This window comes from Ictidomys tridecemlineatus, chromosome 2 (genome assembly GCF_052094955.1).
Source record: "Ictidomys tridecemlineatus isolate mIctTri1 chromosome 2, mIctTri1.hap1, whole genome shotgun sequence".
NCBI classification, from domain to species: domain Eukaryota; kingdom Metazoa; phylum Chordata; class Mammalia; order Rodentia; family Sciuridae; genus Ictidomys; species Ictidomys tridecemlineatus.
Window position 1 is genome coordinate 191323392 of NC_135478.1, and position 27798 is coordinate 191351189.

The window sequence follows — 27798 nt, forward strand, 5'->3', positions numbered from 1 at the left end:
TGTAGATGGTGGGCACATTCCTTTATTTTATTTATTTATTTTTATTTGGTGCTGAAGATTAGACCTAGTGCCTCTATGTGCCAGGCAAACACACTACCACTAAGCCACAACTACAGCTCTAAATCATTGGTTCTTGAGTATTTAAACTGAATCCTGTTTAAGCTCATTATTTAAGATAGCACTTATTTTAAAGACTCTGCATCATATAGCCAGAGGAATGAGAAGTTGTGCTCCATTTGTGTACAATGTGTCAAAATGAATTCGACTGTCATGTATAATTAATTAGAACAAATTTAAAAATTTTTAAAAGAATTTCATGAGAGAAGTATTATTATTTTTCATTTTGTAGATGAAAACAGATGAAAAAAAAGAGATTAATTTTCCAAGGTCAAGGAGCTACAAGTACTTGGCAGAGTCTAGATTCTGACCCCAGCAGCCTTTCTTCTGAGTTTCTTGACCCTTGCATCATGTTGCTTCTTCAATCCAGGTGCAGGGAGCTTTCTTATGAAGTGCAGCATTCTACATCAACATGCAAGTGGTGCTATAGGTATATCACAGATGACTCACGATGTACAGATAATCCTCATTATCAATGTTCCTAAAGATGGAAGTTTTCTAAAATATTCTATTCCATTCAATTCTTTTTTATTCAAAGTATTTCAATTAGAAAAAAAAAACAACACAAAACCATGGTAGATTCCTTAGAGACCACAAACCAAGAATTGCAACATCTTGTGACCAGTTCAGTAACAGAGGTAACATTTAGGAAATTAAATGGCCTAAAGGAAGGACAGTTTGATCTTGAAAGCACTTTACTACTTTTTCTTTTCCATTTTTACTATTTTTTTTTTACTTTTTCTTATGGATATTATTTATTTATTTTCCATATATGAGAGAAAACATGTGGTACTTGTCTTTTCAGGACTTATAAGTCTTCTAGTTCTGGCAGCACTTTCCTTGATACTTTTCAGAGAGGATCCATCCTTTTTTCACTATTAGAATTTTAGGAATCAAGGAAATAACAATAAACTCCTTAAAAATTATAACTAACTTTTACAAATATAATAACTAGGATGAGGATACATCTTGATGTTATTGGCATAGTGTTTATTATGACAAGTTTCACTAATAGCATTGCTTTAATATTCAAAAGTAATATTTTTGAATGACAAATTGTGATGTCACCCTGAAAATAATCTAGCTAGTAGATTTAAAGAGCTGTGTGTCATATGAAAAAACAAACAAACATATTTTCCAATTCAAATGTCATTTATAATCTACAGACAGAATTATTTTCTTTAGGGTTACAGAATATAATTGAAACCACTGATCCTGATCAGTCCAGGTAAAGTAGAACAATATTTTGCAGAATTAATAATGTAGAGAGCAGTGTTTAAAAAGTAGGAATATTTTTTGAAGAATATGCTTCTCAAAATGTATTAGAAAAAAGTCATTTACATACTAACAACAGATAATTAATATGGTCTGACCAGATACTCTAGCCTATTCAGAGGACTCAGGACTATATAATTCCTTCATTCAGGATAGTCAGGAATAAGATGAGGAAACTTTTGTGAAAGCTGTGGAGGCCACTGTGTGTTAACCAAATTACAGTGGTGTCTGTTGCTGAAAGTTGTATTATGTCTATATGTTTTGCTCATCATCAGGAAGAGGAACCTTGGGGAGAAATAACTAGATTCTATTATTGAGATTTAACAATAATGAGCTAAGATGTCACTATTAGAGTAGCAAGATAAATGAAGATGTAAACAAATGATCCAGATATCTAGTAAGAGTCAAACATATCTTAAAGCAGAACCACTGTCACTCCATCCGTTTTGGCTTTTGCAATAACCTTTTGGCTTTTGCAATAATAAGTTATCATGTATCCTGTGGGAAGCTGTGAATGACAATGGATCTTTTCCTTCACATATGCTTAAGGGATAGGTGTGTTGGAAGCTCATTCAAAGAACTACTTGATTACTGAGGCTTGCAGAATATGTTCGTGCTGATACACTAGCAAAAGACCAGCATAATTGCCATAAAAGCTTTAGCCACACCTCTACTGGCTTCAGTTAACCTTTTCCCCACCAGCACAGAGGAAAGATTTTTGAAAACTGCTCTTTCTAAATCTTCTCTTTGTATATTCCAAAAATACCACTGGCTTCAGTTTTATATATCCATAAAGCTGTTCTATCATGGAAGTGTAAGAGTCTATGATATTTTATACAGTTAAGCATCACCAATTTTTATTATTAAGGCCAAAGGCAATTTGGTAATAGTCAAACTGTATCTGTCACTCAAAGCTCTTTGGTTGGAAAGAAACATAATTTCTGAAAGTAGTTTAATCCAAATATGGAACATACAATAGGAAATATAGGAAATAAAGGACTCCAAGGCTGGAAGTGAAAACAGGCATCATAAGGAATAGGAGTCAGGAAATGAAAAGTTGTCAGAAATGGAACCTCTCCTGGTTTTCATGTCCTCACATCTTTTATTTTTATTTTCTTCTACTTTCTGCATCCACTTCACTTTTCTGCTTTTGTCAGTGAGTTTTCTCTCTCCACTTACTCTTTGAGACATGTGATACCTAAAATAGAATTATCCAACAGTGGACTTACATACCGATTACACACACCCAAAAGTTAACTGGTTTTTAGATGTTTAGATTTTCCTGGATCTTAGTTCTAAACTCCAAGGAGAAAGACATTGGCTTGGTGTGGATTAGATTCAAAAGGCAACTTTTTTTTTTTTTTAATGGAAACTGGAAGAGAAGGAGCATGAGGAGGAGCTTTTTCTACTTATTCCCAGTTAAAGAATTCTCCACAAAGGGAGCCACTCAGGTTCTCAAAGGGCTGATGGTATGGTAGATTTGTAAGGCATGTCTATTAATTTTTTTATATTGTAAAGGGCGGAAGGAGAGACCACACAAGAGACTTACTCCATGCAATTGGCAAAAGGGGATTTATTGGGGATCCATTCCAGCGCGCTGGGACTCTGTGCCCACTCAAGAAGGGAGAGCAGCCCAGAGTCCAGAGCAAAGGTCAAGTAGAGCTTAAGTACACTTTTTGGAGAGGGCGGTGGGCTTTGCATACATCAGAACAAACCATCATGAGGCGCGGGGAAATTGAACAACAACTCTGAGACGTGATTGGCAAATTCATTGGCGGGAACAGCTCGGGAAGGGGTGATTGGTCATTCCTAAGCCGGGTACACATTCAAACTGATTGGTTCAGGCCCTGTGACAAACTGCACAGGGCCCTAGGCTAAATGGCTAGTAGGGTGTTGTCTTAACTATATCAGGAATCTGGGTGTAACAGAGGAACTCAATAATACCTAATCTTTTACATTTTAATTCAAGCCTTCCAGCTTAGAAACTTTACCCTTTCAATATTATATGTTTTTTATTTTTTAAATTGATTTAAAAAATGACAGTGAAATGTATTACAATTCTTATTACACATATATACCACAATTTTTCATATCTCTGTATATAAAGTATGTTGACACCCAATTCGTGTCTTCATACATGTACTTTGGATAATGATGTCTATCACATTCCACCATCCTTGCTAATCCCCTGGCTCCTCCTTTCCCTCCCACCCTTCTTCCCTATCTAGAATTCATCTATTCCTCCCATGCTGCCCCTCCCCTCCCCACCCCACTATGAGTCAGCTTCCTTATATCAGAGAAAACATTTGGCATTTGGTTTTTGGGGATTGGCTAACATCACTTAGCATTATCTTCTCCAATGCCACCCATTTACCTGCAAATGCCATGATTTTACTCTCTTATTGCTGAGTAAAATTCCATTGTGTATATATGCTACATTTTTTTTTAATCCATTCATCTACTGAAGAGCATCTAGGTTGGCTCCACAATTTAGCTATTGTGAATTTAAAAATCATCTTGACACACATACAGTTGTGGTTAAATCAATCACTAAGTTTATAGTTAGTTCATCCAGCTTGGTGTCTGCCTTTGTTTCTGGGATCTCATGCCATCACTCTTGGTTTCCTGCTTTTCAGTGAAAGTACATCGAAGTATCATTCTTTTAGTGAGGATCTTTTTGTAAAAATTTCTTTAGTCTTTGTAAATCTGAAAATGTCTCTTTGGTGTGTGTGTGTGTGTGTGTGTGTGTGTGTGTGTGTTTCTGAGCTTGGCATTTGATATAGGTAGTTCTTTTTCTTCAGCACTTTGAAGACAGTCAATCATTTTCTGGATTCTGAGAAGATAGTCTGTGCTTCACCCTGAATAACTTTTAAGCGTTTTCTCTTTAACTGGATAAACACCAAAGAGTCAAAATAATTGTTGATTTTTCTCCTTAAAATTCCATGAAATGAAATTAAAAGGACAAGATAATGTAGTTACAACAACAAAGACAATGGAGAAAGACTGTAGCAATATAATTTTGGAAGTTCTAACATGTATTGATGAGTGATAATTTATTTACAAACCCAAATAAGGTTGAAATTTATCCTAGTATTGACAGAAACTCACAATCAATTCAACTGTACCACATAATACCAGAAATGCTCAGCAGTTAGAAGTACTAAGTGTATCAGAAAATGGAAATGCTGTTAGACTTGAAAATAATAAATGGTTAAAAGACTCTGCGAGATGTGTTTGGACCCCCAGATTCCCTGGTCTTCTTATTTTACACAGTTGGTCAGTTGTGCTTCCCCAACCCTGGCAGGACTGGGATTTTACTTTTTTAGTAAACTGATCATCCTAACAACAAAGGAGGAAAATAACCTTTAGTGAGAGAAACATTTGGAGATTCCTTATTTGGAGATCCATCAATGAAGTAACTCAGTTAATGTCTACCTACATGACAGACATCAGTCAATGTGTCTTCCTGCTTCTCCCCATAAAAGCCTCCAAATTAGCTTTTATGTTATTTCACTACACCTCTAAATATTATTAGAAAGCCAGTACTCACAGGTATTTGAAGAAAGTCTTTATCATAAAAGGAGAAACAAACAAACAAACAATAACAACAACGACAATGGGCTGGGGATGTGGCTCAAGCGGTAGCGCGCTCACTTGACATGCGTGCGGCCCGGGTTCGATCCTCAGCACCACATACCAACAAAGATGTTGTGTCTGCCGAGAACTAAAAAATAAATATTAAAAAATTCTCTCTCTCTCTCTCTCTCTCTCTCTCTCTCTCTCTCTCTCTCTCTCCTCTCTCACTCTCTCTTTAAAAAAAAAAAAAAAAACAACAACAAGGACAACAAAAACATGGGCCAGATGAACTAAAATAAAAGAGAAAAAGCCAGGAGCAGAAATAAATCTCAAAACAACTGTGTCTATTCTCACAGAAAAGAAACTATCAGAGACATTCAAAAAGAATCACAAGACGTTTGAAAGACTAAACAGTGAACAACAAAAATAAAAATAATAGTGGGAATAAAAAATTAGAAAGGGTTGAAAAATAAAATTGAGAAAATTTCTGAGAGAATAGAATGAAATGACAAAGAAGTGAAAAAAGATAAAATGGAAAAAGATGAATCATAGGCCCAGCATCAAATCAGAAGGCCTCACATCCAAGAAGTTCCACAAAGGCACAAGCACATGAAATTGAGGTGACAAAATGTCTAATAAATAGTGGAGAATTTGATCTGAGACTGAAGAACATGGTTTTTCATATTTAAAAAGTTCACTGATATCCCAGTAAAAGAATGAAACTGATGCAGAAAAAAATACATCCTCATACTCTGGAGACAAGATCTATAAACACTTTCAGAGGAAGAACATGCATTGTGCACTTATCTTCTTGGGGGCAATAGTACATATTTGATTTAAGAAGTTGTATTTTCCCACAGATTCTAGAGAATTTTCATATATAATTTTTAAAAAATTGATTCTCTATCACTCTCTTTATTCTGAAACTCTTATTAGGTGCATATTGAGGTATTTCAATTTTTATTCCAAACCTCTTAATGTTTTAGATCTATCTCCTTATTCTCTTATTAATTAATCCCTTGAATTATCTTTCCAATTCATTAATTCTCTCTTACTGTGTGCTATGTAGATTTACTTTTCAAATTTCAATGACAATGATTTTTGTTTAAGGACAAATTTGTTCCTTTTGTATCTAGCCATTTTGATTCTTTTCTTTTTAAAACTCCTTGCCATTAAAAAATAAAAGTTATTCTTTCGTTTATCAGTTTGAGCACCTTAAATTAAATATTTAAAGATTTTATTGGAATGTTCTGTAAAATAATTTAATGTGGATTGACTTCATGTTTCAGTTCTTGATTTGGTTACTTGTACTTCATTGCTATTTGACTGCATCATGTGTTTTAGAATGTGGTTTATAAGTTCATTGTCTCTGTTTATTGGAGTTCATTTTTCTTGCCTCAACTGTTTTTTAGTAACATTACCTGGCTTCTAGATGATGGCATATTTTTGTTGTTTAGATATGGCATCCCCAAAAAGCTCACGTGTGAAACAAGGCAAGAAGGTTTCCGGGAGAAATGATTGAGTTATAGCCTTAACCTAATCAGTGAATTGTTCCCCATGGGATTAACTGAGTGGTAGCTGGAGGCAAGTGGGAGTGGCTGGAGGAAGTGGTTCATTGTGGGTGTGGCTATGGGGTATAAATTTTGTATCTGGAGAGTAGAGTCTCTTTGCTTACTGATCATCCTGTGAGCTGCTTCCCTCTGCTACACTCTTCTGCCATGATGTTCAGATTCACTTGAGCCCCAAGGAATGGAGGCTTCTGTCTGTGGATTGAGACCTCTGAAACTGTGAGCCCCCACAAACTTTTCCTCCTAAAATTGTCCTGGTCAGATCTTTTAGTCACAAAAGTGAAAAAGCTGAGTAAAACATATGTAAGATGATGATGCCATGGTTTGGGGGCTTGGGTAACATAAGGATAATAGAAATATTTGTCAATTCTGAGGTCAGCTAGTTGTGTTGTGCTGTTTAGGGAAACTATTTCTGCATTTTCTCTAGGCCTGAAACTTGTTAAATTTGCATTCTAGGTATTAGTCAGTTTTTTTTTTCTTAAAAAGGGGCTGTTATATGGTATAGTTTGGTTGATTATAAGTTTTTGCCAATTTTAAGGGTATTTAATCTTTAGCTTCAAATTGTGAACAGGTCTTGAGTTGCATTATTGAATATTTTAAGTTATCCTGCTATTTTATATCATGTTACAGAAATGGAAGAAGTGGAGGGCTAGAGAGGAGAGAAACATCCCTGCCATATTAGATAAAATGGCCATTAGAGGGATAGGGAGATATTAGTTACCCTAGTTTTCTCTGTTTCAGCATTTTATATTTCGGATTATGTCTGTCTAGTTTACTACAGAGAAAGAGTTTGTTTAGAATGCCTAGTTAATAAATGTGAATTTTAGCCAAAGAAAGTGATATTGATTGAGTATATAACCATTTATTCTCTTTGATGGACACTAAAGAGTATCTTAAAATTAATAAGAATTTAGAAGAGGTATTGTGTAAAATTAATTTCTCAAAAATTTATGATTTATCCATAAATTATACTTATTCTTTTTTGAAATTCAAAATATGTTCAACACATATTATGTTCACATGAAAGGAAATGATTCATTATATAAAGTTCCCAGACATTTGAAAAATTCTTATCTCATTGTAATCCCAGGAGTTCTCAGGGCTTGAATGGTATATGTCCAATTAACTAATAAATGAAACTGTATTTCCTATAAAATCCAGGTACATGTATTTGAGAAGTTGATATTGTTTTGTTGTTGTTGTTGTTTGGTTTTGTTTTTCATAAACCACACATTGCAGCAAGGAAACCAATGGTGGCCTGTACAGGGACATGCAGTTGCATTGAGAAGCCTGAAAACAAACTTTATTTCTGGACTTCAAGCTTTTTATTTTCCAGTTTCATTTTATATCCCATCATCCCCTCTTTAATTCTTCATCTTTGCCACTATGAATATTTTATTGTTACCTTGAGATGATTTCACACACTTAAACAAGGAAGTATCTCACAAAATTTTAGGACTAGGTTAAAGCAGATTTGTGCTTCCTCTTACCCCACTAAATTATGAAATCACTGAAAAATGAAATAATACTTAATGTTATAAAGTTTATTTCTACTAGAGTAAAGAGATGAAAAATTATTTCAGTCTTAAAAACCACATTAGCCAATGATTAACTAAAAGTACTGTTATGTTTTAGTTTCACAAGCCAAGACAAAAAGGTAGCAATATCGAAATACCATATTGACACCTCTCCTCTGATTATTTATGTCATTCTCCTGAGCCACATTGTGGAGTATGGCTGACCCAACAAACTATAAGTTCTGAGAATTGCTGTAAAATCCTTTTGATCTTATTCAGGGAAAATATCTGGTGTATATTTGCTTTTCATTATAGGAAAATACAAGTTTATAGATTACCTCTTAAAAAATGACCTAGAAAATTGAGTAGGGTTCTTCAGATACCAAACAATTCCTGTATAGGGAAAGATTAAATTAAATTGGGATTTTTACTAGTATATTGAATAAACACTTCATCTTTGATATGTTAATACTACCTGGGACCTTGAAAGATTTTTTCCCCCTTCCAATTTATAAATTAGAATTCTGCTGCAGGTGTGATCAAATATAAAGTTATTCTTTTGTATATTCTCATTCAGGTCTTTCAAAGTCTCCTGTCTTCTACAAGAATATTTTTACATGTTTAGGTATGTTTCTCATAAAATTGGATCTAAAATATAAAAGGTTAGATGATCTTTAAGTTAGTCAAATTTTCATCACTGACACCAAAATGCCTGAAATGAACAACTTAGAGGAGGAAACATTTATTTTGGCTATGGTTTCAGAAGTTTTAAACCATGGTCAGCTGGCTCCATTGTTTTGGGCCTGAAGTGAGGCATAACATCATGGTAGAAGGGTGTGGTGGAGGAAAGCTGCTCAGCTCATGGCAGCTGGAAAGCAAAGACCATGGTGGGGATGGGGAGCACAGGAGTCATGTGGGCTGCAAATGGGAAGGCTGAGGGGATGGGGCTGAGAAAGCTCTTGACAACTCACATCCTGACACCGTGTGGCCCTGATACAGAATGTGGAGCTATAAGACTTAATGTTAGCCAGGCACAGTGGCGCACTCCTGTGATCCCAGTGGCTTGGAAGGCTGAAACAGGAGGAGTGTAAGGCAAGTTCAAAGCCAGCCTCAGTAATGGTGAGGCACTAAGCAATTCAGCGAGACACTGTCTCTAAATAAAATGCAAAATAGGGCTCTGGCTGGGGCTCAGTGGTTGAGTGTCCTCTGAGTTCAGTCCCTGGTACCAAAAAAAAAAAAAAAAAAAGACTTAATGTTTGTTCTCCTGGGTTTTGCTTGATTTGGCCCCAAATCTCCTTTCTATTTCCCTCTCGAATGGGAATGTTTAGCCTGTTCATTGTATGTTAGAAATATTTAATTTATTTTTTAAATAAGGCCTTCTAGTTAAGAGTTTGCTTTAAGTCTCAGAAGAGACTTTGGACTTAGACTTTGGAGCAATGTTGAAACTGTTGAAGTTTATGACATATTTGGTGGCCCCTGTCAGAATGTTATGGTTCAGATATGCAGTGTCCTTCCTAAAATTCAAGTGTTGAAGGCTTGGTCCCTAGTGCAGCAATGTTCAGAGATGGGGTTGGGGGGAAATGATTGGATCATGAGGGTTCTAACCTCATCAGTAAGTTACTATATTTGCTGGACTAATATTTTTAATGGAGTGTTGGGAGTTGATAGAAACTAGAGGAGGTGGGTCCTATTTGGAGGAAGCAGGTCACCAGGGGGTATGCCCTAGTTTTTCTTGTCCTTGGCCACTCCCATCTCTCTCTTTCTCTCTGCTTTCCAGTTGCCATGAGGTGAGCATCTTTCTTACACCATGCCCTTCTGCCATGATGTTTTGCCTTATATCAAGTCCATGCACTGCAACTACTGATATTAAGAGTCAAAATAAAGTTGTTTATGTCAGGGATTTTGGTCATAGCAACAAAAGCTGACTAACACAAATCTGATTTTCTAAAATTTATTATGAGTAAAAATTTATAACCAATTAACTATTTCTTACATTATAGCCAACTATAGATGTCCATAATATTTCCAATGGCTAATGTATAGTTAGCTGTTATGGAAGGTTAGAAGTACACAATGCTGTGATATAATAATCTCATAGACATTCATTAGAAATGATTTCTTTTTTCTTTCTTTTCTTTTTGGTATCAGGGATTAAACCCAGAGTAGCTTATCCACTGAGCCCCATCCCCATCACTTTTCATTATTATTATTATTATTTTTTAAATTTTGAAACAGGGTCTTGCTAAGTTGCTTAGGACCTCACTAAGTTGCTGAGGCTGTACTTGAATTTGCAATACTGTTATCTCAACCTCCTAAATTGCTGGAATTATAAGCATGTGCTACCACACTGGGCTGGAAATGATTTTATATAGGTTGTTCTTTAAAGCTAGACTAGGACTGTGAGAAGAGAGGGGAAAGCAGGAAGCATTTTACCCAAGAGGGTAGAATTAATTAACTCAACAAATACTTAGAATAAACTACAATAAATAAGAGCTAACTCCTAGTCTATACTGTTTTGGACTAGGCATACTGAAAGTAATTAACACAAATTATCTATCAAAAGCATACAAGTTAAATACTATTTTTTATTTTATAGTTGAAACTCTGAGGAACAGAGTTTCACTGAGCAGTTAAACAGTAGAATAAGATGGAGTTCAAAGTAGTCAACTCCAGTGCCTCACAGCTAACAACAAGGACCCTGGAGCTCCTTGACTTCAAATCCTGATTTCTTTTATAGTACCTAGTTCAGTGCCTGACACTGGGTAGTACCTAATTAATATTAACTATTACAATGATCAATAATACACTGCTCAAACATAGCTACTTTTCTGTGGCTATGTACAACTTTTTCAATGTACCGCATATGACACAAATATGATAAGTAGAAGACCTCATGCCCCAGGGTACTTTAAACAACATAGAAGATATAGATACATGCCCCTGATGTGTAATGGAATGACCATGAGAGAGATTAATTCCAACTAGAAGAGGAGAGTTCGGGAAAGACCCAGAGGAGAATGTTGAGCAGAATATAGGACAGAGAAGCTTGCAGTTCAAGAGATAGAGAGTGTGAACTAAGGGGGACAAAGACAGTGCACCAAGGAATGTTGTTGCAGAAATATTCAGCATTATGTTGGGAGAATAGCTTGACTTGTGTTTAGTTTACACAGTGGGTTGAGAGGGTAGTAAGAGGAAGAAAGAAGCAGGAAAGTGGCCCTTAGTTCAGATCTTGTGAAGCCTTGAAGAGGTCTTTAAACAACTCAGTGAGAGATCAAAGACATTTTTGGCAAATCATTTGGGTAACAGGACCTAAAATGGAGGAAGGGAGGATAGAGTCATTAGTATAAGCATGAAAACCAAACCAGTTTTGTTACCATAATTTAGTTCCACCTTCATTTTCCTGACAGCACACTAGATGATTAATTTCTTTTTGGTCACAGGATACATCACTTACTATTTTCATCTTTGTATGTTTCCTTCTTTCAAAATAAAGGAGCCAAAAAGATAAATATATGATCCTTAGCTTATGGAAGTCACCAACCCTCTGTGCTTCACTTTATGCTCAAATACTGTAAATATCTAATACTTAAAAACCTATTTTTTGCTCATTATGGTCGTTCATAGATATGAGAATCTTCCCTCTTTTAACAAATTCTTACTTTTGTTAATATCTTCATTCACTGGGCACATAATAATATATTATTGATTACCCTATTTGCATTTCTTCTCATAAAGACCACATTTTATGCCTTAATCTCTAAACAGAGAGTAGTATATAGCATAGTTTCAAGTAATATTAATTTAATTGATTAATAATAATGTGAAGTTCATGCTTTGATAATGGTCCTTTTCTAGTGGGATGCAAAATTTACCAGATTCCATTTTTAGAACAAATTTGACTTGTAAAACTAAAGTCATAATTTGTCTTACTACTATGATTTAGTAAACCAAAAAGAGATCAATTTTATTACGGATTTTTATATTTTATCTCCCAAATCAGAACATATGCCATCAAAAAGGTGGAAGAGGGTGTTTTTCTTTCCTTAAAATAGATATTTTAATCCATAAAGTAAGAGACAGTTATAACAAAACTTTTTTAAAATTTTTGAAACATCTCAATATAGTATATTTTCCAAGGAAAGAAAGCTCATCTTAAGCTATTTGACTTTTATTTGGAAACCTTTTTTTGTGACTGTTATATCATATTTTCACATTGCTCTTTGGGACTTAGTAAAATGTATCTCTTCATATTTGAAGCTTGAATGTCCTCTAGATATTTTAAGATGTTACAGCAAACAAAGACCTGTTGGTCCAAGAAGCCACTAGAAGTTAATCTTAAAACTAATTATGGTTCTCCTGCTGAGAGTGTCTTTAAAAGCCACTTTCAAATTTCTGTCAAACATTTGCAGTTCTAGTTCAAATACATTTATTTTTTTTTTCAGAATTAATTCACTTGCATTTAAACTTCAAGATACTGTTTGCTTTTCATTGTGAAATAGAGAAAGGTTATGGAGAAATATCCAAGGAATTAAAAAATTAACTCTGAAAATCCTCTTTTAATTTTGCAAAAACTTAATGAGTTCAGTTCTAACAATCATAGATAGAGTTATATAATTTTCTTAAGGATTTGGGATTTGTCTCATTGCCAAGTCAGGCTTTTAAGGAAAAAAAAATCAATTCTTAAAAATAAACCCAGTGAGTTGATTGTATTGCGATTCTAAACTTTATTGGAAAGTTATCAAATGTCCTTTCTTCTTTTGGTCACATTTATTTTCTTTCCCCATGAAAAACAAACACAGCAGCAATGAATTTCCCATACTCTTCTCCGACCAGCACAGATGAGGTGTATTGCCTGCAGATGACACTCTCCCGAGTCAAGGGTTGCATGCAAGCTTTTTACAAGTAAAATGCCTTCTTGCCTGTTATCAGCTTTTTTTTTTCCCCTAGAAAAGAAAGAGGATTAGATTTAGATTAAATTTTTGTCTTATCTCTTTATCTTAACATTTGTTTAAAGAGAATAACCAGGGTCAACCATAAGTCTAATTGGGCCATTTTTGCCAATTAGAAAACATTTAAAAATCAACATTTGGTTCTTGGGTAAATACTATACATGTAGTAATTAGTTTATGAACAGAAAAAATAATTTTTTTCTTAGATTATAAAATACTGGTTTATTTTTTACCAACTTACCTTCAGAGAAAGGGTCTCTTGTACCTTCTATGAACAACTTGAATGGAATGAAGGCTAATTTACTAGTAAATGTTAAAATGTATAAAGTTAGTTTCATTAGGTAGGTTTACATAATTCATTTTTCTTATGACAACCATATCCCTTATGACATTCAAGGATAAATCTGTTTTAGAAATTTTAGATAAATTACTGTTTCCCTCGGTTCATTGTCATTTGACTGAACCCCACAGTTATATCCAATAAGAAGTTAAAAATAAAGTTACTGTCAACTATTTTGCACTGACAAACATAGTGACTCACCCTCCAAATAAAAGTATATCAACATGAGCATTTCCCAAGGGTATATTCTAGGTCATAATCTTTATGTTAATGAATTCCTTACTGAATAGTAAATTGTAAGAATATATTACCTTATTCCCATAATACATTACCTGCCAGCAGGTAATTACCCATCAAAACCTAAACAGAGAGGAATATTGCCCTGTGACACCAGTGACCCCTGCAGGTAAAATTTTTAAAGAAGAGAGGACACTGCAATGGAACAAAAGATCCTACCATATATTAGAATGCAGTTAGATAATGCCAAAGTATTGACATTTTTAAGTAACTACCAATGAGGTTTGTTATAATTATTTACTAATTATTACTGGAGATTTTGTGACCTGTAGAGTAAGTAAGCATATGTTTGGGGATTTTATTACCAGTTGTTGAACACAATTTAAATTTTGCATATTAACCATAGTTTTTAGAGAACAGTGTCCAAGTAAGGCCTTTTGAAAAGCTGTTGGGAATTATTTAATTAAGGAATTATAGAAGACTACAAATGGCCATCTGGTCTATTAGCTAGCCTGAAGACTAAAGACTTCACATGAACAATTAGTCTGTAACACCACCCACGAATTGTTCTAAATGTGAACCGAAGCCTGAGTAATTATAAGGAGCTAGCTATAAAGAGTTGAGGGAGCAGCCAGAGTGGAGGCTGAGGGAGGGAAAGGACCTGCTCCCACTGAGCAGGCCAGTGTGAGCTGCAGAGTGGTTGGCAGAGCTCAGACCAGGAAGCATGAGAGGATGTGTCAGGTAAAAACAAATGGACTTCTGGTGTTAGGTAGTGATAAGAAAGGACCATAGTACACTGGATAAAAGCTAAATCTTGCTATTTAGAACAAAGTCAATTATTTTCTCAGGTTCCTATAAATAAAGCAGGTCGATGACAATTATTTTAAAAATATCAAATTGCCATATTAATGCTAAAATAAAAAGGTTTGTGTAGATTAAATTGAATTAAATGTTGGCAACCAAATAAAGAAAGATATCATCATGTGATAATGGCTTCAGATCCTGAGTATGTTCTACAATTGAGAAAAATTAAAATATATTAATTTTAAATAAAAATGGGTAGATTTTCCAAGCTTTGTAAAAAGTAGTAGAAAATTAATCTTCTAAAAGGTAAATTAAGGAGAATTTTTTTCCTTTCTAAAATAAGCACAAACGACATTACAATAGTAATGAGTTAATCTGTATATTATGCCAAAAGAACAAGTAAGATCAGTGAGGAAAAATTAGTCAAGTCACTTATTTGGCTTAAGGGAGCATTCAAAAGCTGGGGGTCAGGGGTCTGCATTTAACACTTTATAAGAAGTCCTTGACCTCATGTAGCTACAATTATTTTGTTCAAGTATGTGTAAAATGGATAGAATAATGCCTAATGTAACAGGATTTTGCAGCACATTAGCTGAAAATTATATTGCTCAGAGCCTGGCACATAGTAGGCCTCTGATTTATAAGACGAGTTTCAAGACTAACAGAAGATAATCTGAATTATTTTATGGTTTGGATATGAGTTATCCCCAAAAAACTCATGTGAGATACCAGGCAAGAAAATTTAGAGGTGAAATGAGTGTGTTATGAGAACCTTAACCTAATCAGAGCATTAACCCACCTGAATGAACCAACTGAGTGATAACTGTAGGCAGGTAGGGTGTGGCTGGAGGGGTGGTTCTCTGGGGGGGGGGGATGCCTCTGAGCTATATATTCTGTCCTGATGAGCTGAGTATAATCTCTCTCTCCTTTACTGTTGTGGTATCCTGAGCCATTTCCTCCACCCAGCCTTCTGCCTTAATGTTCTGCAACACCTCAGGCTCAGAGCAATGGAGTTTACCATCTATGGACTGAGACCTCTGAAACAGTGAGCCCCCATAAACCTCTCTTCCTCTGCATTGTTCTCTCAGGTCTTTTGGTCACAGTGATGAAAAAAAGATGACTAAAACCATCATCAATAGAATTACAAATTGAGAAGCTGAGTCATTAGCAGGCGGTTAGTAAACTGAGATAAGTAGTTTCTGTTTATTTTTAGAAATTGTGTCAAGCAGATCATAAACCTGGAAACTGCTCTTCATTCTCTAACTGAAAGATGTAGCAGTGAGAATACTGCAATAAGCTTGAGAAGGTAAGAGAGCCACTGAAATTGAAACAGAGGGTTAAGTCCTCTTGGATTTTTATTTCTTGAGAGGATGTGCTTCTCACCCTGTTACATGTAAATATGTCATCCAAATAAATTATGTTGAGGAAAATCAATTGAGAATTTCTGTGGGCTGAACTGCGTCCTTACAAAAAAAAAAAAAAATAGGGTCAAGTCCTAACCCCTGGTACTCAGAATGTGACCCTATTTGGAAACAGGGTTTTTGACAATGTAATTAATTAATATGAAGTCATATTGGAGTGGAATGAGCCTTAAATACAGTATAATGCTCCTATAAGAAGAAAAGAACACAGGCACATATTTGGAAAAATAACATACACATGACAATAGAAACAGAAGTTAGAGTGATGTTTCTATAAGCCAAGGAGTGCAAAAGACTTCTGGCTAGAAGTAAGAAAGGATTCTTCTCTGCAGGTTTTAGAGTGAGGATGCTCTCACATGCCTTGCCTTCAGGTTTACAGCCTCCAGAACTCTGAGACCCTACAGATCTGTTGTTTTCAACTATCTAGTTTGTGGCATTTGTTACAGAAGCCCCAGGAAATTAATACAAGAGTGTAGCTGCACAATGACCTAGCTGACTGTAGCCTTCAGTCAACAGTTTTACCCCATCAAAACAAGAGAAGATGAAAACCACATGGAATCAGATGATAGCAGTAGCATTTCATTCTTAGTCTTAGTTTTGGTTGCACCAACAGGATGCCTTAACAAAAGCAAAACAGTGAAGAAGCAAACACCCCCACCCTTTTTTTCTTCTTTTTTGAGTTATGTATGGATCATTCAAATGACAGATAAATGTTTATGACTAACAGACCTCCAGAGCCTAAATAGCAGTACAGAAATGAGGCCCATTCCATTGACTTCATGCATCTTTAACAAGGGTGCCATCTGTGGTCCACTACCAGAAATCTCTTTTATTGGTGATGATATATGAGACTAAGAACACAATCTGATTTTTATTTTCAGACCCAGGTACATGAAATTGGGCTTACAGTGCTGCAAGTTAGGAAAACCTTGTTTTTAAGGCTGTAAATTGCAGATAACTTTGTGAATATATTCATATGCATGATATTAAAATAGCTTATGTGTGCCTAAAATCCTGGATTATAAAAATAGCACCTTGCTAAAAACTGGATATTTTAGTTGATGCCCTCTCCTTCAGTGACCATTATACTTTTCTGGGTCCTGTCTTTCGTGCACAGTCTTATTTGCCATCAGTCTTAATGCATTTTCACAAACAAATTAAGGCAGAGAGTCAGATGAGGTATGCAACTCTATTCTCTATCATTCACTTCCCTGGGCCTCTGTCAGAATCAATAAATACTCATTCAAAAGAGGAGGCCTAAGCAACTCATTAATCCGCCTGCTCACTGCTTCCAAAATATGGGTGCCTTATTAGGTGTCCCCTGAAATCCACGGTGCAAAATACGGTTCTTGAGCACTGTCGGACACCTAGCCATGCAGCCATAGAGTCTGGGGAGAGGGACTTCCAGTAATTGTTACACTGTCGAATGTGTGTTCTGTGATTCATCCACTCACAGCATTTTCCAAATAATATCTTTTCCTCTTAAAAGATATTGGCTGTCTTTGTTTTCAGAGACTCATCCTAGCCTGGAGTCTTCTCATTGTTTAAATCTGTCCTTGAACATAAACAACACTCTGCAAATTTCCAATTTTATACAACATTTTTCAAAACACATAAAAAGAAATTTCTTCAAACTCAAAGGAGTGACTAGTGATTGTTGACTTGTTTAGACTGAATGTAATGCTAGGCAAAAACTCCTTCAGCAATTCATGAAAGGACTGTGGATATCAATACCATAGAAATTCACATGTAATATTGGACAAATGAAGACTCTGAATGTATCTATATGCTTAGGTTTCTCCTTGACCTTAAAGTTGGAAGTGTGATATCTTGGACTTATTCTTCTAATTCTTTTGTTGCTTCAAGTTTGGAGGATCTTATTGTTATTCCTCTTGGATTTTCTAACTCTAAGAGAAACGATGTGAAAAATAACATCAGCATGAACTTGGTAACCTCTGCTTTATTCTATTTTTACTTTTTTCATTGGACTTGGCCAAAAGCCATTATAGCTGCTGTTTATTATTTCAAAACACCATTAATACTTACTATGTGATTCATTTCTATGTAAATTTTTCTTTTAGAGAGCTTTGATTTAGAGCAATGTATGCATTAGGAAGAAAACATCATATAATTATTTACTCAAAAAACAAGAGAGAAGAAGGTTGAAGAGAGCATATCTCATGAGATTTAAGACTGACAGACTAGTAGCAGAAAACCTTTTGTCTGGAAAGTAAGAAAATGATCCTGAGAACGAAGCACAATATACCTCTCAACTTGTCAAAACCAAAGAAGCTTCATATGTATAAAATGTCTAATTCCCCTTTTTATATACAACTAACTTGAAAATTTATCTGACTTGGAAAATAATCAGTTGAAAACAAAACCTATGATCATAAACACAATTTTTTATAGTTTAAAAAGATGAAATCTTTGGGTTTTAAGAAGAGTTTGGTGCTTCATAATTTTAAATATTCAGCCTAGGGTGTTAATTTACCGATAAAGTATAACAAAGCCATATTTCATCAGATTGTGTAGCATACCAAAATTTTAGAGATGATGAAAAACTAGCTTCTATTTTCTAAGCACTTATAATATTTCAAACATAATACTGTGCTATTTATTTTTAGCAATTCATCTAACCTCCACAATAAAGCTCTGGATTTAATAGGGTTATTTCCACTCAATAGATTAATAATCTGAGAATCATAGGGATCAACTAATTTGCTCAAGATGACATATCTGAGTTGGGGTTACACCCAGTTTTGTTTATCCTAGAGTGAAAGGGAGGGAAGAGGAAGAAGAGAAAAGAGAAAAAAAAAATGAGAAAGCAAATGTGGTATTGAATTTAGTGAAAAAAAAAGTCCCCAAATAATTGATTTGTGTTACTTTTATTAGAAGGAGGACATAATTTTGAGTTCAAGGAGCCTAGTGAATTAGTAGGACCTATCATCTCTAACATCTGGTTGGCAAGGCTGCTTGGGCACTGAAGACAAAATATTTACTCTGGGGTAAACAAAGCTGGATGAAGCCAGTACTTCCTTCCTTTCTTCCTTCTATCCTCCCTCCTGCTCTCCTCCTCCTCCTTTCTCTTTCCTATTAAAACTTTTTTGAAGGGAGCAGAAATACACACACACACACACACACACACACACACACAAAGTTTATATGTACACAAGTTTGTGTGATATCAATGGTTAAAAATTACAGCAGACCTCCTTTTGTAAAACTAACATTAACAATTTAAACATTTCATTCACTGGAAATGAAAAGACATACACCATATGCATCTCAGGCTTTTCCTTCATGTCATAAATTGCATTCACATACTGCCTGTAAGTGGTGGAAAGAGAGGACCTAAATAAAGGTGTTTGGGAGAAATTGAAGGATTCTACTGGATAGTGGGCATTTCAAGAGGCCATAAATATTCTATAAATTGGTAGTAAAAAAAAAACAGCATGGTATTGACATAAAAACAGACATACAGATTAAGGGACTGGAATAGTAAGCTTAAAAGTAAACCCACAAATCTGTAGCAACTTATTTTTGACAAAGATGGTAAGAATACACCTTGAAGAGATGGCTGACTTTTCAACAGACGGTGCTAGGAATATTGAGTATTCACATGCATAATAATGCAACTAGAACACTGACATCAGTCAAAAATCTCAACTCAGAATAGGGTAAAGACTAAATGTAAGTTCTGGAAAAAAATTTAACAACTAGAAGAAAACACAAAAGAAATGCTTCAGGACATTGAAATAAATTAGGGTTTTTTTGCACAAGACCACAAAAGCACAGGAAACAAAGGAAATATAGACAAATGTTATGATCTTAAACTAAAAAGCTTCTGTGTAGCAAAGGGAATAATCATCAGGGTAAAGAGACAATCTACACATCGGGAGAAAAATATTTACAAACTATATATCTGACAAGGGTTTAATATCCAAAATATATAATGAACTTTCAACAATCAATAGCAAAAGAATAATTTTTCAATACAAAAACAGTCAATAGGGGGCTGGGGTTGTGGCTCAGTGGTAGAGTACTCGCCTAGCACATGAAGGCACTGGGTTCGATACTTAGCACCACACAAAAATGAATAAATAAAATAAAGGTATGGCGTCCAGCTATAACTAATATATATGTTATTATCTTAAACTAAAAAGCTTCTGTGTAGCAAAGGGAATAATCATTATATATATATTCATATATTATACTTAAACAGACATTTCTCAAAAGAAAACATTGAAATGACCAATATGGAAAAAGTGCTCAGCATCACTAATTATCAGGAAAATGCAAATCAAAACTACAATGAGATCATCCCACTAAAGTAAGAATGGCTGTCATCAAAACAAACAAGCAAACAAAAGCTACCAAGTGTCCAAGATGATGAGGTTGTAAAGGGCATCCTTGTACAGTGTTGGGAGGACTTACTAGAGCCACTTTGGAAAACAGTATGAAGGTTCCTCAAAAAATTAAAAGTAGAACTACCTTTTGATCCAGGAATCCATTGCTGGATATATACCCAAAGGAACCAAGTCAGGATGTTAAAGAGATATATGCACACTCATGTTTATTGTATCACTATTCATTGTAGCCAAGAAATGTGAACAACCTAAGCATCTATCAACTTATGAATGGATAAAGAAAATGAGATGCATATTCACAATGGAATACTATTCAGCCCTAAAAACCCCGAAATCCTGTCATTTACAACAGCATGAATGGAGTTGGAGATTATTATATTAAGTAAAATGAGCTAGGCACAGAAAGACAAAGACTGCATGATCTTACTCATATATGAAATGTAAAGAATCTGAACTTAATAGAAATTGAGGGTGTAATAGGGATTACAAGAGGTTGGGGAAATAAGGGTAAGGGAGAGATGGGAAAGTTTGGTCAGTGGGTATTAAGTTACAGGTAGCTAGCAGTAAGAATTTCTGGTGTTATTGCACAGTAGGGTGAGTGATTGTGTACTGTATATATCAAAAAGCTAGTGGAAGATTTTGAATGTTTTCTCCATCAATATGCATTAAAGACAGATATGTTTAATCTGATTATGCAATGTATATTTATATCAAAACATCACATTTTATTCCATTAATGGGTATAATTTTTGCATTTCTATGTATCAGTTAGAAATAAATTAAAAAGATAAAAGTAAAATAAAACAAAATCCTTTACCAGGGCCTTATATCAGACCTGGTGTTTTCTTATTTCCCCAACTCTGCCTCCTAGTACCACTTTGCTCTCAGCTCACTGAACTTCAGCACAGTGGCATTCCAGCTATTCCTTGAAAATGCTAAGCTGTCCCTGCACTAGTCCTTTGCACTTGATGTTCCCTCTGCTGGGAACGCCCAGCCCCCAGATTACCTGGTGTCTTCCTGAGATCATTCACAGTCCAGCTCAAATGTCACCTCCCTATAAAGGTCTTCCAATTTAAAATAGACACTCCCCCTTTCCAACCCGCAACCCCCCCCCCCATTCTCTAGCACTCCACCCTGTAACTCTTCCCAGCACTTATCACTTTCTGAAATTATCTTGTTTGTTTATATCTTGTTGCCTGACTTTGTCCTGAGACTATAAATGCTTCAGAGCAGGGACTTTGTCTTGTTTATTTTGTGTCCTCGGTTCCTAAAACAGTACCTGGCATAATGGGCATTGGGTGTCGGCATTTTGAATGAATAACCGAAGAAATAAACTGGAGGGATGATGGAGTAGGAATTCAGACAGAAGTTCTGCAGGCTGGTCTGATAAAACAGAGGGAGTGAGGGTAGGAAAGAGCGGGATGTCGTGGAGAGCAGGCACAGGCTGAAGTCCATCTGCGAGTTTGCCATTGCGAGATGTGGAAAAGTTGCTTATTTTTTCTGAACCTCAGTTTCTTGGCTGTGAAAGGAGTTAACTATTGTATATGGCCAGTTTTAAAGACTTGGTCAGGTGAAATATAATGACTATATAAATGTCTATATGACAAGTAAGGTACAGAGAAGGTGCTTAGTAAATAATAGCCATTAGTATAATCAATATTGGACCAAGTGAATTTACACATGCTTAGTGCATCGACACTGTAGATGAGAACGCTTAAGAACTCCCTATACTCGATTTCTTCTTTTCCTAAATTTTTTTCCATTTTATGTAATTTGTTGTATCTTTGTAAAGGTAACAGGAAATGTGGTGTATTTTGCATATCAAACAAAATATTCATATAGGCTGGATTTTCAGATGCAGACAAATAATAAATTGGACCATAAAGTATGAATACGTTACCTAGCGATGAAAGAGTAGTACACATGAATAGAAGAACCATAATGGTTGGTCATAAAATATGATTAACCTAGTTGAAACAAAAGGCCTTAGTACCTCACAAGTGGTGAACTCATTAGTGGGTTATAGGGGTTCCACATGAGTGAAGAAATCGTGTATAATGGTTGCTCATTACATACCCTATTTATTCCTAGGGTGCCTTTTGTGAAGCTTGTTTTTTCAATTAAGTTTAAGCAAGAAGAGAGAAAAGCATGATAAAGAAATACACCAACCATATTTTAAAACAGCATTATTATAGGAAGTTGGCCTGTATTAATCAAAAGAAACTTAACTCTTAATGGCAAAGCAAGTTTGGCATGTATTCCGTGTACGACCAAGCCATTTAGCATTGCTTTAAAATGAAGACTTTTATGAAGCAGAACCTTTTGATGGGCTATTGCTGTGAGAATCACACTGGCCTGTTCTCTCTCTAATTTTTATTTTTATTATCATTGCTTTTGCAGCTCTGGTTTTGTTACCATTTCTGTGACTTTATTTCTTAAAGCCTCAGTTTCGACTTTAAGAAATATAATTAACATGTTGAGCCTCAGTTTCCACACCTGATATGTTCAGAAGAACACCAGTGTTGCCTATCTCATGACTAAAAACAAAATAATGCTTGTGGATGCTAGAAGTAAGTTAAAGTGCCACCCACACACAATATGTTACAGAGCCCTTAGAGCTGTGCCTGGGTGTCATAAGTGCTCAATAAACCTTAACTGAAAGAATAAAACTATTGCTATAATGGACCCAGTCTTTTTATACAGAGATTAGCGGGGCAGGAATCTGAGTTCTATCTCTTACATATATTATGTAAGTGGCAGGCTATAAAGATTGGAAACCCACAAATACTCACTTCTTATTTTTCTCCATTAAAATAACTTAAGGATTGAATTTTTGCCAGTTGTATTTTTTGTACACAGTAGCAGATGTTTAAAACGTTTTGTCACTTGAAAATTTTATACTCTTTAAACTTGTTTCCAATGGGAGGCACTTAGTTATTTTTGAACTATATTGTGGTATTTTAATGTGCTATAATATTTAATGAAAATACTCATTTGACTATAAATTAGGGCATGCACTGTTAGACAACATTATGTTGTTATCAGAATGCTATTCACTCAAGTTTTCAAGTTCAATGCTTGTATGCTATTAAAATAATCACAGGCACAATCTGATAATTTATGACCCAAGGACATAGGTGAGATGAAGATAATTTAATTAATAATCATTTTTAATTCAATGAAATAGATATATACAAGCTCTCCATCTGATTAACTTAAGCCAAAATAGGTTACTGTTTCTCAAGAACAAATTTTGATTTAAAGATCTAGTTACCTCTGCATTTCCTTTAATTGGCAATTTTGTTCCATTAGCCAATCCTTAATTTATTTTGTCAGGTATTTTTTTTTTTTTGAGTGTGTGACAGCCAGTACCTTAAGTCCATGAGAACAGAAATAGTTAAGAATGTTTCTTTTGCTAGAAGAAGTCACAGTCTCATAGGCACTGCTAATGAAAAAAAAAAAAAAAAAAAAAAAAAAATATATATATATATATATATATATATATATATATATATATATATATCTGTTTTATAAAGGTGGAAAGACTTTGAAGTTTAACTTTCAAAATAATTTAGCAAACTGAAAATACCTTCTTTGGGTTGGACTGCTAGCTTAACTATCTACTGGTAATTTAGATGACTTCATTTTATATTGCAGTTTTGTAAATGCTGCATACATGAAAATTTAAGAGCATGGACCCTGGAGCCAGGCTCCTTTGGTTACAATTACAAATCCAGTACTTACAGTGTTACCATGATTGCCTTGTCACTTAACCTCCCTGGGCCTCAGTTTTAACATCTGCAAAATGTGGATAAATAAGAGTTAACTACCTCTTGTGTTGCAAGGTTTAACTGCGGGGAGTACAGTACCTAACAGAGTGTGAGTTACAGACATGTTGTGTTAACTGTTAGTAGTAGAAATAATATATTTATCTAAATGAACCATGAAAATTGCAATTGCAAAGTGATATGTGATCACTTTTACATATTATATTTTTGTATAGATGGATAGGCAAATAGTTGAGAAATGTAGTGATGTCAAAATTATGGGAAATGGAAGATTCTGTCTTAGATGAATAATCTACTGCTTACATAGAGACAGAAGCATAAACAAGAATCCCTTCTTGTCTTTTCAACAAAAGATTAAACTCTGCCTTTTTATAATGGATCTGGTCGAAGCGAAGTTGTGTTAACTTAGACTGGCTTATCTTAGTAATTAATATTATATTCCTAGAACACTGGAGACATTGGAAGATTTAAATCAAATAGAATATTCTTAGCTGTAGGCATGTATTTTTTTTAAAAAGATTTAACTCCATAGAATTAATTATCTAAAACTACAGCAGCAGGATCTATTTACATATCTTAAAAAATTCTACAGCTCAAATTTAGGATATGTAAAATTGTTTAATGTTTTTAAAAAATCTACAGCAAAATGCAGCACCCACCCTCCTATATTGAAATAGAAGAATATATTTTCCATAATCTAGTTGGGCGATTCTATTATTATTATTATTTTAATGGGTTTGGCCTTTGTCCTTGAACAGAACAAAATAAACAGGTCAGCTATCTCCTGAACAGGCTGCATGCAGAAGCATTTCTTAATATGTATTTAGGGCCCAGAGAAGAAAACCAGCCTCTGCTGGCAGCTTCTTGAAATGGTGAACCAGCAGGTCTGCGGGAGCATAAAGGTTAAAGCAAATGCTCCCAGGGAAGCCTTATCTTGAAGAAAGAATCACCTTCCTGTTTTATAGTTGCTAAAGCTTTAACTTAAAAATGTTATATTCTGTTTTAGTAAGAAAGAGTCTCCTTAGAAAACATTTTTTTACTTTATACTAAAAAGAATTCAGAAAGTGTTATTGTTATCTTTACCCTTGTTTCTCATATCTTCATGACTTTTATCTTACCTTAAAATTTTTCAAAGTAGATATTCTTCATTGCTATATTCAGCCATAACTTTTCCTAGTGCCTAATATTCCTCTAGAAGAATATACCACAATTTAATGTTTATTCTTCTGTGAGTAGATTTGGGTTGCTGTGAGTTTCAGTTTTTTTAAATTTTACACATTTTAAGTGTAAAGTTTATACAAAATAAAAAATTAAAAACATTATATTGAAAGAGTAAACTCAAAATTCATACAAGTAGATGATATAACTTTAATGAAGTTCAAAAATGAGAAAAACTGTTTTATCTTGCTTAGGGATTTATGTATGTTTAAATAAAACTATGTTTAAAGTAAAAGTATGTCAAACATAAAGTTAATGATAGTGGATTATGAATGAAGATAAACATGCTGACAGTATTTGTACTGTCCTTTTTTACATTTGTGGTGAGTTCAAGGTTCATATTCTAAATTATGCTGCATAATTTATGTAATATTTTATTTGTATAAAATATAAAATAATTTCACAAGACCAAATACATTTGTTCCTTCAATTAGCCTTCTGAGTTAGGGTGAGTAGATACAATTGCCCTTGTTTTGCATATGAGGGAAATAGTATTTAAGTGTTTTTTTCTTTTTTTGGTTTTATTTTGGTCATGGGGATTGGTTCCAGGGGATTTTACCATTGATATAAACCTCTAACCCTTTTTATTTTTTTAATTTGAGACAGAGTCTAAGTTTCCCAGTATGGCCACAAACTTACTACCTTCCTGCCTCAGCTTCCAAGTCACTGGGATTAGAGTAATGCACCAATGAGCCCTACTAAATTTAAGTATTTTGTCTAAGACCTGTTGGTAAATTTTGGAAATGGACCAAGCATGATGGCAAATGCTTATAATCCCAGCAGATCAGGAAGTTGAGGTAGGAGGATCACTAGTTCAAAGCTAACCTCAGCAATTTAGCAAGGCCCTAGCAAGTTAGTGAGACCCTATTCTAAATACTAAATAAAATATATAAAAAAGGGTTGAGAATGTAGCTCAGTGGTTAAGTGCCCCTGGCTTGAATCCCCAGCACCACATACACACACACACACACACACACACACACACACACACACACTGAAAAAAAATTTAGAAATGGGCTAGAAATGTTATTCATTCATCGATTGATAACTTTGATAATCATTTCCTCTGTAACTCTTCCTCTTTCCTACTATCCAGCTATTCAGTTAAAAACCTAAGAGTCATTCATAGTGCTTCCTTCTCTATGTCCACAACCAATAAGCTTCCAATTCCTAATATTATCACCTTAATACACTTAAGTCAATAGGATTCTCATTATCCCTGCAGACATGACCTAATAGATCAATCCATCTTCATTTTATCATCAGATTGTGGCAACTACCTTTCCTTGTCTCTGGTCAGTTAGCACAGTCTTGCCTCAGTCAAATCCACTGTCAAAGTGAAAATCAGATTGCCCCTTGCATACATGTAATCTGACTTCTAACTTTCGTTCCTCATGTTTTAAATCTCCACATTGTCTCCAGGATAAAGCCTGTGTTTTCTGTTAGGGCATCACAAAGCCCTTCACAGCCTGGCTCCTGCTGACCCCTCTAGATTCATGCCTTGTTGTTTTACCCACTCACACCATACCCTCCATCTACGGTGGATTTCCAGGACATAGAGCTTTTAAACACCTTATCTAGTCCTGGGAAAAATTCCTTTTGGAGAGCTATCTCCTATCATACATATTATAAAAAACACATATTCCAGGTTATAAAAAGAATTTGCACATAAATACATAAGACTTGAGCAGAGTTATGAAAAGGCACTTCTTACAGAAGTCTGTATAACTGAAATAAATTAATACACTCAGTGAATGTGTATCAGGTGGCTTCTACAGGCTATGCTGTTTTAATTAGTGAAATACCTCAGTGAACCAACTAGGGAAGTTCTTACTTTTGTGGAGTTTACACACTCTTTTTTATCTATATTTAAATACAATTAATTATTGGTTGATTTGCTTTTAAAACTTCTTTCTTACATTTTAGAACATATATTACTACTACTACTACTATTACTACTTCTGTTAGGTCTTTTTTGCCAGCCTTTGAAATCTCCTGGCTCTTGGATCTCTGCTTCTACCAGTGTCTACTGGTAAAACAGCCCTGTAAGAACCCTGTAATTGTCTTTTCTCCAAACTTCCCATGTTGTGCTCCTTCTACCTACTGTGTCATTCTATCCCATCCCCTATTCCCAGCCTCCCCTGAATTTGCTCAGGGGAGTAATGGACTCCCTTGGAGACTCTCCAGAAGTCTTCCCCTATGTGTCCCACCAGTTCTCCTCTAGAGCTGAGTAAATCCCAGAAAACCTCTCATAAGGCTTCCTTGCTCAAAGCCTTCCGTTGGCATCCGATTGGGCTCACAATAAAATCCAGAGTCTTACCATGGATTTTTATAATAGTTTCATATGATCAGGCCATTGGTTAACTCCCCTATTTCGTTCTCATCCATTCTTCTTGTTCCTCCCTCTGCCCAGTCACACTGGCATTCTGGATGCTTAGATGTGTGATAGATGTGATCCTGTCTAGACACTTCTGCTGTCTTGCTTGATGTGCTCTTCCTCATGCCCTGGCATGGCTTCCTTCCTAACTTCGTCCTACCATCCACTCAATAAGTGCCAACTTGAAAAGTTTTCCATAACCACCCTGTTGAAAACAGGACTGCTACTCATTCTCATTCCC